At 42.4% G+C, this 12,385-nt stretch overlaps 1 protein-coding gene across 2 annotated transcripts in view; it reads left to right on the top strand.

The window, feature by feature from the left end:
- Slc9a4 (solute carrier family 9 member A4) overlaps window positions 1–12,385 on the top strand; it is a 57,293-nt gene that overhangs the window by 7,823 nt on the left and 37,085 nt on the right. The window lies entirely within an intron of this gene.

Here is a 12,385-nt window from a genome sequence, read left to right as displayed (position 1 = left end):
TGCACCATGCACCTGACTGCACACTAGCACTGGGTTTTCACACGGGTGAAAAGGGTAGCCTGTATTATATAGAGAGAGTTATTTTTCATTTATCAGATCTCACTTCCATTCCTTCCCTTTGCATGCTTTAAAAAAAATGCTGCATTAGATTAAGTGACATAAAAGATAAGATCGGGAGAGAATTGAGAAGATTTATAAAAATGGGTTGGCTTTGTGTATCACCCATTTACATGATACATGGAAAATGGGAATGAGAGATTTCTTCTTAGGAAGCCTCTAGATTAACATTAGCACTACGGCTCAGGAGATGTCAGTGGGCTGAGGGGCTGTAATATCCCACTGCAGGTAGTTTTCAATGTTCAGTTTCTTCATAATCGCTGCAACCTTTATCAGGTGCAAGTTTTTTATCAGGTGCAACTTACTTTCAAGTCTCTATACCAGCACATAAGTAAAACTAGAATTAATTTTATCAATAAAGAGTCAAACTGTACGAAACTGGGGAGCACAGCTGGGTGGAGTGCCATGCCCCTGTGGTCCTAGCTTGATGTGACACAGAGGCAGGAGTTTCTGTGAACCCAAGCGTTTGAGACCATCCTGGGCAATTAGCAAGACCTCATCTCAAAAGAACTGCAAAAAAAATGAAAAGCAAATAGCTACAACAAAAAATAAAGCTGTGTAGCATAAGACACCAAAGGTTCCACTTGCCCTCTCCTCACTCACTATGCAAAAAGCTACTACTTTTATCCATCTTGTCCTCTCCCTCCCAGCCTTTATCACACGCACACGTGAATGTATGTAGTTGGGGATTCATATTTTAACAAAGACTGGGCAGATTATATTAGATGTATTACTTAGATAGGAGAAGTCTTGAAATTCTTACTATGTCTTTTCAGCTGTTGGGAAGTATGTCACAGATTATGTTTACTATAATTTAATTTCCTCAGTGAATGGTTATTTAGTTTATTTCCAACTTTTTGCTCCTATATGCAATGTGGCAATGAATATTCTTGTTTCTGCATATTTCTCTTTTTGCTTCACTGAGACTATTTATAGGATATTCTCTTAGAAATGAAATTCCCAGGTTGAGCAGTGTATGCATTTAAAATTTTGAAACATGTGGTTGTTTTAATCACCTCCCACTCATCTCATTGGTAAATGAGAGATTCTCACCCGAGGGTTATGGAGATGGCCAAATGCATGACACCCGACACTGGGCAGATGAGATTGATGGTGGTTTATGAGTCACACATGCTCAGAGCCCAGAGCTGGAGGACACCACACACCATTCAGGGCCCCACAGGGCTGCCCTCAACAAGAAGCAACCAGCAGGGGCTGGGGTGGGCAGGCAGGAGGATGGGGTGAGCCTGGTTCTCACAGATGATTGGGTTATTTGTATGGTTTTGCTGACTGCCAGGGAACTGAATCCTGTTAGTTGGAGATGAGCAGGAACTGTGCCTGGTCCCTTTGGTAAAAAGGCTTTTTATCACTGGGGGACATTATCCACAGGGCTGTGTGTGTGTCGGGAGGAGGGGGAGGGCTTGCAGTTGGGCTATTTGAGGGCCTCCTGATTTTGCCAAATATCAAGGTAGCACGTGACATTGAACTTAATTTTATGCCTTACGCCACAGCTGCCAAGAATTTCCAGAAAGTCTTTATCAGCTTGCACTTCATAGGCAGTGTATTGACTGCCGCCTCCTTGATTTTCACAGAACACACTGTTTCTCCATCAGGAGCACAATCATATGATTTGCAGGAGTTCTTGCCAAGAAATAGTCTTCATTAATTACCAAGTCGAGCACTTGACTCAGCTGCCCTGGGGTTTGAGAATCAGACTTGACCCTGAGTTTTTCTCTGGCTTTTACCTCCACAGTCTGAGTTCAGGTTGTCAATTCATGGCCAGCAGCATTTGTCAAAGTTTAATTGCTCTGGCCCAGACACGTCTAAAGAATGAGATTTTCAAAATAAAATGGGGATTTTTGAGTGACTGGAGTATCTGCAGAGGGCACTTCTGTGACCTTTGCCAGACGATGCTGCTGTAGGTTTGGCTCTGGTGAGGCTGCCCACATGTCACTCTGTGGGCAGCCACAGCACAGTGGGTATTAAGTGTGTGCTGGGCGCTGCTGAGTCTCTAAGTGAAACCAGAGAGGCCCTAGGTCCAGATTTAGAAAGCAGCTTGAAGCAACTGGTACTTTCGGCCATCCAATGGTATTTTGAGCTAAGGGCCTTGAACTCACCCTTTCATTGAGCAGTGAGCCTGCCCAAGGCCAGCAATCAGTACTGTGCTCTTTCAGCGGGAAGTCTGAGTCATCCCGAAGGTGGCCAGTGATTGTGGCTTATATGTGACAGCTCTACAGATCTTTATCCCCTAAGGGCTGCCTTCTAGAGTGGGCCAAGCATCAATGAGTCTGATTGGCCAGGTCTTTTATTCCACTATTTCTTCCTCTGGCTGAAATTGCAGGTTCTGATTCTAATTCACCAGAACACACCCTCAATGGTAGGCACAGGGGACAGAGTCAAAACCCACAAGGCTTTAAAATGACGGCCAATACTATATTGTATACTGGAAATTTGCAAAGAGAGCAGATTTCAGGTGACTTGACTATGTGCATAAAAGGAAGGAAGGGAAGGAGAGAGGGAGAGAAGGAGAGAGGAAAGGAAGGAGAAGGAAGGGCAGAAAGAGTGTAGTGATGTGGAGGTGGATACCTTAATTAGCTAGACTGTAAAGACCATCACATTATACTATGTTCATTAAAACATGTTGTACAATTTGACTATATGCAACTCTCATGTTAAAAATATAGGATGTTTCAGGACGAGAGATGTAGCTCAGGTGCAGAGTGCTTAACTAGCTTAGTCAGGGCCCTGGCTTCAATCCCCAGTTCTATGATGAATAAATAAATATTCGAAAAATGAAGGATATTTCTAAGATTGCTAAAATAGAAGGATCACCCACATTCTCAGATGAATCTCATGGCTAAAATTCTAGAAGGAAAACAGGTGCGCTACCATACGCAGGCCCTGAGTGGTTCACTTTAGCATTTGTTATTAAGTTTTTAGATCATATTATGAAGCATGAGTAAATACCCTCATTTTAAAAATGAAGAAAATAAGACAAAGAAAATTGAAGTACACTGAACAAGGACACGCCAGGAGGTCCAGCTCTGCCAACTGCCCACCTCTCTTCCTTCTTACCTTCTGAATTCTCCACTCTTGGAGCTGGAAGGGGACAGGAGAGAACCCGTGCATTATCAATGTGAAGATTGGGCCCACGTCCAGTTAGGGAAGCCTGTCCACTTCTAAAAAACAGAAGGGGCGGGCTCTGCAATTCCAATGTGTGGCTCTGGACAAGATTCTGATCTTTCTGTGCCTCCTTTTGCAGTAAAATCAAGATGATGATACTCTTTGGTTCGTAGAGTCCTTGGAAATTCATATTCAGCTTTTGGTACAGTGGGTGCCAGTCTTGAGCGGGCCCTCAATGAATGCTGGCAGTTACTCTGATATCACACCACCTCAAGGACACTCTATGGTGACTGGTCACTGTAACGAGGCAGCTGATTTCAAACATGGCACCACCTCATTGATAGCAGGGCAGATTGTTCTTGTATGTGTATCCCTCCCTGGTTCTTCTGGATCAATACTTGCTGAAGGTGGTACCACAGACTTCTCTCAGTCCACCTCCTGTCTTCCACCTCATCTGAGAGGCCTGGATCGAGTAAGGCTGAGACTGGAGCTCAGGTGGTCTGGCTGGGGAGCATCTCTGCTCTTTCTTTGACGTCTTCTCTCTCCCCTCCTGTTCTCCATTTCCTCTTGTCTTCACTCCTTCCTCTAGAGATGACTCTGTATGATACCTTGCTGCCTCTATATTGCATTCTCTAGGAGCCTTGAGATAGAAGGAATTGAGCTCATCGCCTGTCCGAGGGCTAGTCCTGGGATAGTCACTGCTTTGTGGAGTTTTCTTTCTTTAAGCCCCATGACAACTGAATGAAGCGTGGAGTCTCGTCACCATTTTTGTGAAACGGTATTAGGTAGTCGTCATGGGCATTGTCCCCCAGGACCTGAGTTCTAGGTTCTTATTTAGATACTTGGTTTTCTTGAGGTTTAGAGATATGGTTGCTTAGAGTTAGGGATTGGGGTTGCCAGCTGAGTTCTGGGATCTCCAAGGACTTGAATTTCTATTATCATTTTTTCTTGGGAAGACACAGACTCCCAGAGAAGGTATTTATTTATTAATTGAGTAGAATTTAGCATATGTATCCTAATATCTAAATATGAAGTGAAAATACAGCCTCTTTCTGCTTTGCCAGCCAGCAGTTCCCTTCTGCTGAGGCTGTCAGTAAAAATGTTTTACTTCTTATTTAATTTGCACTTGGCCCTGAATTTATGATGCATACCTGTTGCTAGCATTAGATCTTAAACCGCCCTCTCCTTCATGCTAGAATTCCTTTCCCCTCTCTTTCCCGATCTGTTTATCAGCCTTTCCTAATGGGCTGCCTGGTGGCTCTCTTGATTGGTCTTTCGGCTGTTCCCTCCCAGTATCTGCATCATAGTGCCCAGAATCTAGAACTCAGGGAGACAATGACTGTCCTACAGAAGGAACAGAACATTGATTGATGGAGGCCGTGATGGGGATGAGGGTGCTGCTGGCCCTGGGGCCAGTCTGCTGCTCTGCCTTGGCTGCCAGGCTCCACAGGCTGCAGCACACCTTCTCTGATGCTTCTTTTGAATTTGCATCTTTCTGGGAGCTTGGAGCACACTGAAAATGTTTCCTCAGACCAATGTCCACCACCAAGCTTCCACATTGTTTCCTGAGCCCACACTCCAGGGGTGGAAGGACACTGGTGCAGTTGTCAGTGAGGAGTCCCTGCATCGTGTCCCTCTTCCCCACAGTCCGATGCAGCTGTCCTTCACCTGTGCTGTCCTGGGCACAGGGAGAATCAAGGTGAACCGTGCATCTGACACATCCATGGGGATGATACAAAGCCTGCCTTCATCAAAGGGCAAATTTTATGGTTTATATTTTCTGTCTCAAATGGGTTCCTAACTCCATTACCCCCCATTCACAAGGCAGTAAAGCATAACCAAGAGTATGGGCAGGAGCCTGTGTGCCTCTGTTCATGTCCTGCCTCTGCTGCAAGTTGTTTGACTTTAGTAGGAGTCACTTAACCTCTGTGAGTCTCCATTTTCTTTCTGTGAACTAGAGATAGGATTGTACGAAGATTAAAATGAATCCATACAAATAAGACATTCAAAATAACATGTGGTACAGTGGGGGCACCCTGTGTTTGGTGTTACATTTGCTGCAGAGCTCTCCATACCCTAAATGATGCTGCCAGGTATTGTCTGTCTGTCTGGACTTTGCAGGCTAAAACTTCCCTGCAGAGCTGTGAACAAACTTGAACAGAATCCAGAAGGGACAGTAGGCAACTGTTCCTTCTTCTTCTTTTATTTCCTTTTATTTTATTCAGATTCGAAAGCATAGGGGTGGAAGGTGAGAGGTGAGCATAACCTGGCAAGACTCCCCAACTTACAATGTTTGGACTTTTTAACTTTCCCACGGTGTGAAAGCAATCTGCATTCAGTAGAAGCCCTACCTCCAATTCTGATTTGGGTCTTTGCAGGGCTCTCCTTTGCGGTCCAGTCTTTGCTCATGCTGCTGGGCAGTGGCAGGGAGAAGCAGCTCCCAGTCACCCACATCAGGCTGGGGAGCAGCAGACACCCTACAGTGCACCGTGTTGTGACACTAGGATGTGTGGCAGGTCATATGTACTAAACGCATTTTTGACTTAGGACGTTCTCACCTTCAGATGACTTGATGGAGATGTAATCCCACTATAAATCAAGGAGCACCTGTAGACAGGTCCTCTGACTAAGAATGTAGGGAGCTCCGTGTGACAGGGGATGGCATGATTTTCAGCAGGAGACTCTATCATTCTATGCTTCAGTTTCATCATGTATAAATTAATTAATCCAACCTCAGAATGCGATTTTGCAGAGGCTATCAAATGAGACCCCCAGGTGCCCATTAAAGATAGGTGATGATTCATATGTCAGAGGAGCCACACCAAAATGGCAACCATGATGCCCATCAGACCCAGAACTGAGGGTCGGGTCTGAGCCTCAGACAAATAGGGCCATGCAGCCTTGATGGGTTGGCTCAGGTGCCAAAGGGTGAAAGCCAACCCCCTGTAAAGCCTCAGCAAGTGCTTGGTGTGGTGCAGGGTGTCCCCACGGGGTGCAGCTGACCCAGACAGGCTGGACAGGAGCCTGGACCCTGTGTTTGTCTTTAGACATGTACTCTGGGGGCTTTCCTTATGGGCTTCCCTTCAGTCTGCCAAAGGGTCCTCTGGGAGTGAGACATGGTGCTGGCTGTGTGTGTGTGTGTGTGTGTGTGTGTGTGAGAGAGAGAGAGAGAGAGAGAGAGAGAGAGAGAGAGGCAGCAAACAGCTTGAGATGAAGCTTGGACCAGGTTGGGGGGTATAGAAGGACCTGGGAGCAGTGAGGGGCAGCCAGGCATGTTTGGGGGAGCAGTGGGTCACCAGTAGAAAGGAGGCACATCTGACTCCTGTCCTTCTGTATTGAAGTGACACCTTTTCCATCTGCATGTCTGGCTCTAACCCACAGCCTAAAACCACTGAGAGGTGTGCCAGAGCAGGGCTGGAGAGGGGCCCTGCCGTGGGTGCTTCCTTGCAAGTCCTCAAATTGGATTCATAAACACTCATTCGGTTCATTTTCTTCTGCCTGAAGTAAGAGAATAGTGGAGGGGGGAATTGTACAAACTGGTTTTTCACCAGGCTAAGCTGTGAGCCACTTAGGGGTGATTAGAACTCACTTCAGTTCACAAGTACAAGAAAAAAGAACCTCTCTGGTTGTCAAGTTGTCTTTTCTGTGGCAGGAGGTGGGCTTGAGCAGCTATGCAAATGGATTTGGAAAAGTGACATGGTGGGGCGGGGTGGGGGGGGGAGAAAAGCAATGCTATTTTTCTCTTCAGGGAATAATCAGGACAAATTTGTAGAAGGGCACATGGGAGCTGTCCTGTCCCTGCTCTAAAAACTATGCACTTGTCACCAACTGTGCTAAAAGCCAGGGATGCAAAAACAAACAGGCTTTGCCCTGTGCCTTTGAGCAGCCACAAGCTATGAGCATCTGACTTTTCTTAGCCTCTGACCATGTGCCTGCCTATTCTTCTGTATCTGCCTAGAACCCTTCCCAGCCACAGAGGTTTCCTAGGAGGTTATATAATACATTCATGGAAATCCCTGACTCCGGAGGAAAGCCTAGTGTTCTAAACACAGCCTGGAGAGTTTCCTGGTCCTGTGGTTTTCGACACATGCCCCACCACCAACAGGCATGTGTGCATTCTCAAGGTCTTGTTGGGTATGTTGGGCTGCGAGATGGAAAAACTATGCTCAGCATCATGTGAAAAGTCCTATGAGTTGACTGTTGGGAGGGGTTGGTTGGCAAATAGTTTCCCTGTGGCTTCCTCAATGATTGCGTAAAGGGACAACACCTAGCAGAACCTGTTGTACAGGCCTGCTCTGGAGCATTAGATCCAAGAGATGGGTGAGGTAAGAAGCTGTGGTCATTCGTATTTCACTTCTTACCACCAGGACCAGCTGTGGTTACTGGTGTCTTTGACCATTTTGTGTCGTTATAATGAAATACCGGAGTCTCGTTACTTTACAAAAAAATAAAAGGGGTTCATTTTGGCTCATGATTTGGGGGCTGAAAGTTTAGAAGGCATGATGCCATCTGGTGAGGGCTTCCTGGCTATGTCACCTTGTGGCAAAGAAGCAGAGAGGGAAGCTGGCAAGGTCAGAGGGTGCACGTTCAAGGGAGGAAGCCAAAGAGATTCAGGGAAGGAGCCAGGTCCCCTTGTCCCAACCTGCTTTTGAGGGACTTCCAGAGAGAGTGAGAAAAACCCTCCTGCTCAAAAAGTGTGAATCCCTCCTGAGCGTGGAGCCTTCCACTAGTTCCTGTGTCTTAAAGATTCCACCACCTTTCAACATCAACACGGGGACCGAGCCTGCAGTGTGTGAGACTTTAGGTGACTACTCAGTCCATACCATAGGAGTAAAAAGTAGACTACAACCATGGGAAAGGATTGAGGTACCACGAAATCCAACTACCTTATGTATTGATTGACTTTACTTATTTTTGAGGTGCTGGCACCCAAACCCAGGGTCTCAAACATGCTACTACCTCTGGGCTACCTCTGGGCTACATCCTCAGCTCCAACTCCTATATTCTAATGTTGAAGTTGAGTTATGCTTGGTGGAGCCAGAGGTCTCCTGAGTCCTAATCATCCATCTATCCATCCATCCTCCATCCATCCATCCATTCATCTATCCATCCATTCATTTATCCATCCATTTATCCATCCATCCATCCAAAAATATTACTGAGCAACTACTTTCTCTCAGACACTGATTTTTTTCACTAAGTCAGAGAAAACTCCTAAAATAAAAGAAAATCACTAAGCTTGTCTTCAGTGAACTTAAATCTACTGGTCACAACTGATGTTTGACTTTGTAGTTAAAAGTAACTTAGCTTTGAGATTGGCTTTTAAGTTACTTTTTGTATCATAGAGGTCATCTACTGACCCCAGATGGTAAAAGACCATCACTTGAGTATTTGCTTCAAACTGATGTGGAAATGGGGAAGGGGGACGATTTGCACAGAGGAAGGATACTAGTCTCAGGCACTTGCTTGAACAAAGTCCTGATGAGGAACAGGTATTGGTAGGGGATGATTCGTCTTACGTTGGCTTTGAACTACTAAATTTGAGGTATCAATGGGCCTTTGAAATAATTGTTGGATAATTATAGAAATACAAGTCTAGAGCTTGGGAGAAAGATGAAATGGAGATGTATATTTGGGAGTCCTTGGCGGGGGGTGGGGTGGGGTGGGTGTGGTTCTTAGAGCTGCAATAGGGCGAACCCCCACCCTAGCTTTCTTCAAGCTCAGAATGGTTTTCATAGTTTTTAAAGTGAAAAGACGCTCATTAAAGGAACTTGTTTGCTGTGCCCTAGGTCAGTGACATTCTGCCACTTACAGTATGTTTTCCTCCTCATCACATTATCTGACATCAGTTTACCAACTTGGCCTTTTCTTTACTCTCTGAGTCCATTAGCAATGAATGTTCAGGGATACCAAACCCAGAACGTTTGGTAACAGCATACTTAACTCTCCTCTCCTGGGGCAGCAGGTCTTTTTTCTTCTTTTAGGAGTGAAGAATGTCCTCTCATTGTGCAGTCTTGCCAGGTAATTCAGTAATTAGTAGTAGGCTTCCTTTAGCTGTCACAGGGTCAAGACAGTGCCCCATGACAGAGCTGAATCTGCCATTGCCCCTCCTCACAGGATCAAACATTAGTTAGATTCATTATCTAATTGCTTGCATAAGATCAATGAATATATTTCCTCATGTTGTATGCACACCAAAAAATGTCCATATATTTAGTTATAAATACAGACTCAATAAATTTAGAAAGCTTGATACCACAAAGTATGTTCTTTGTCCACAACAGAATGAAATTAAAGATAGTAAAATTAAAGAAATGATATTTAAGATATTTTGGGAAAATTCCAATAAAGTACCTCTAAATATTTTATGGTTTAAGAAAGAAATTACAAAGGAATTTAGTTAATATTTTTAACTAAATAATAATAAAACACAACATATCAAAACTTGTGGGGTGCAGTTAAAGAAATGCTTTGAGGAGAAATCTATCGTCTTAAAAGCCTTTTATTTAAGAGTCTAAAGACCAAAAACCAATGGACTTGAGTTTCTGTCTGAAGAAACAAGAAGAGGAGCAAAGTGAAACCAAAGTAAATTAAAGGAAGGTAATAGTAAAGAGGGTAATAAATCATCATCCTAATAACGAAATAAGCATTTTAAAACATGGCAAACTTATCTGTATCTTGAAGAAGAAATAATATTTATTCTTCCTACACTCGTTCATGTATTGTACAGGGGGGATCAATTTCCAACTGCATTATGAGGCCAACTTTACTAAGGTAAAGAAAGAAACCCAAAAAAAAAAAAAAAGACAAAGACATTTCAAGAAAGAAATCAAACCTATAGGCCAACATCCATCATATTTCCTAGAAAAATAAAATTCAGCAACATATTTAAAGAAAAATAAATCATGGTCATGAAAGACATAATTCAGAAGTACAAGTTTCTTAAACATAGGGGAAAAAATCTAGGAATTCAATTCATCCTATAAGATAAATGGCTGTATTAATAAATATGGAGAACTATTTGACCAAATTCAACACCCATTAGTGATGAAAACTCATGACAAGGTAAGGAGACTAAGTAGCTTCTTCAACCTGATATAGGAAATTTATGAACAATCTGTAGCTGTTATCCTACTAAACCTAGGGAAAAATCTAGGAATTACATATCAAGCACTTTTTTCCTCAAATCAAGATCAAAGCAATATTTACTCTCAAAACTTTGATTAGTCAAGAGAAAAAAAGCATAAATGTAAGTTTGAATGTCACTAAGGAGCTAGTGTACATTCTATGTGTGGATGACAAGATAGTTTATGCAGGAAGTACTCAAGAATCTGTGAAACAACTGCTAGAATAAAATACTTATTAGAGAACTTACCAAGGTCACGATGTATTAGCTTTCTATCTCTGTGACAAAATATTTGAGATGATCAATGTGAAATGAACAACAATTTATTTAAGTTTGTGATTTTAGAGATTTCAGTCCATGGTCACCTGGCACCACTGCTTTGGGCCTGTGGTGAAGCAATTCATCATGGCGGAAACACATGGCAGAGGGAACCTCTTCACCTCCTGGTGTTCAGGAAACAAAGGGAGGAAAGGGCTGTGTTCCATTATCCCCTTTAAGAGCACACCCCACTGATCTCACTGCCTGCCACTAGTTCCCAATAGTGCCACAGTGGGGAATAGGCCTTTAACCCAGGAGCCTTTGAAGGACACTTAAGATCCAAACTGTTAAATGGGCTATAAGGTTAAAGTACAAAAACCAACAGCATTTAATTAGGTAGCGGCAAACCACTCTACTAGTGGCCAAAGAAAATGTTAAAATTTCACTTAAATGTTTTGCAAAACCAAAAATACTTAGAAATAAGTTCAAGAAGGGTGTGCAAGACTTTTTCAGTGAATATTGTAGAACATTGCTGATGTGAATAAAAAGACTTGAAAAATGACATGTTCATGAATAAAGGGCTCAGGATTGTCAGTTTTCTTCCAACAAGTTGGTAAATTTTAAGAGAATTCTAATAAATTTCCCATGAAACTTTTTGAATAGATTTTTTTGTTTGTTTGTTTTGGTACTGGGGATTGAACTCAGGATACTTAACCACTAAGCCACATTCCCGGCCCTTTTTGATATTTTATTTAGAGACAGGATCTTGCTGAGTTGCTCAGGGTCACACTAAGTTACTAGGCTGGCTATGAATTTGTGATCCTCCTGCCTCAGCCTCCTGAGTTGCTGGGATTACAGGCAGGTGCCACAATGCTGGCTTATTTAAAATTCATAAAGCTGATTCTAAGTTCTGTTTGGCAGCTCAAATGACCTAGAATACATAAAGTAATTTTTTAAAAGAAGAACAAAACTTGAAAATATATTTGAAGGCATATTATAATGTCACAATAATTATAATTATACTATAAAATTCACAATGTTGATTAAAGAATAGACATGTAAATTATAAAACAAGTTAAAACAACCTGGAAATAGACTTACATATACATGGTCAACTGACTTTTGTCAAATAACTGAGGCAGTTCAATAGAAGAGGAGTCTTTTCAACAATTGCTACTGAAATATCTCAATGTTCATGTAGAAAATCATGAAAATCACCTCCTACCTCAAATCATATTTAAAAATCAACACAAAGTGTGTCATAGCCTAAATGTAAAGATAAAATTATAAATCTCCTGAAGAAAACATAGAACCAAATTCTATCAAATCATGGAATTGTCAAAACAGGAAAATCATAAACAAGCAAACAAAAAATGGAAATAACATAATAACCTGGATTTTATCAAAAGAATAAGTTTTGATCTTTAACATGCGCTTTTAAGTAAACAAGAAGACAAGCCAAAGAACAAAAGAACGTATTCTCTATGCACATACCTCACAATGAATTTATGAAGAATATATAAAGAATTTTACAACTCAATAATAACAAAAAACAACTTAATTAAAAATTGCCAAATATTTAAACATGTGTATCACAAAAGAAGGCAGTTATCAGCGGGTGTGGTGGCTCATATCTGTAATCCTGGTGACTCAGTGGCTGAGGCAGGAAGATCTCAAGTTCAAAGCCAGTTTCAGCAACTTAGCATGACACCTTCTTTAAAAAAAAAAAAAGAAAGAAAGAAAAAAAGAAAAGGAAAAAGA

The sequence above is a fragment of the Marmota marmota genome, unplaced genomic scaffold (genome assembly GCF_001458135.2).
Source record: "Marmota marmota marmota unplaced genomic scaffold, marMar, whole genome shotgun sequence".
NCBI lineage: Eukaryota > Metazoa > Chordata > Mammalia > Rodentia > Sciuridae > Marmota > Marmota marmota.
Note: the sequence above shows the minus strand (reverse complement) of the source record. Positions and strands in the feature narration are given on the sequence as shown.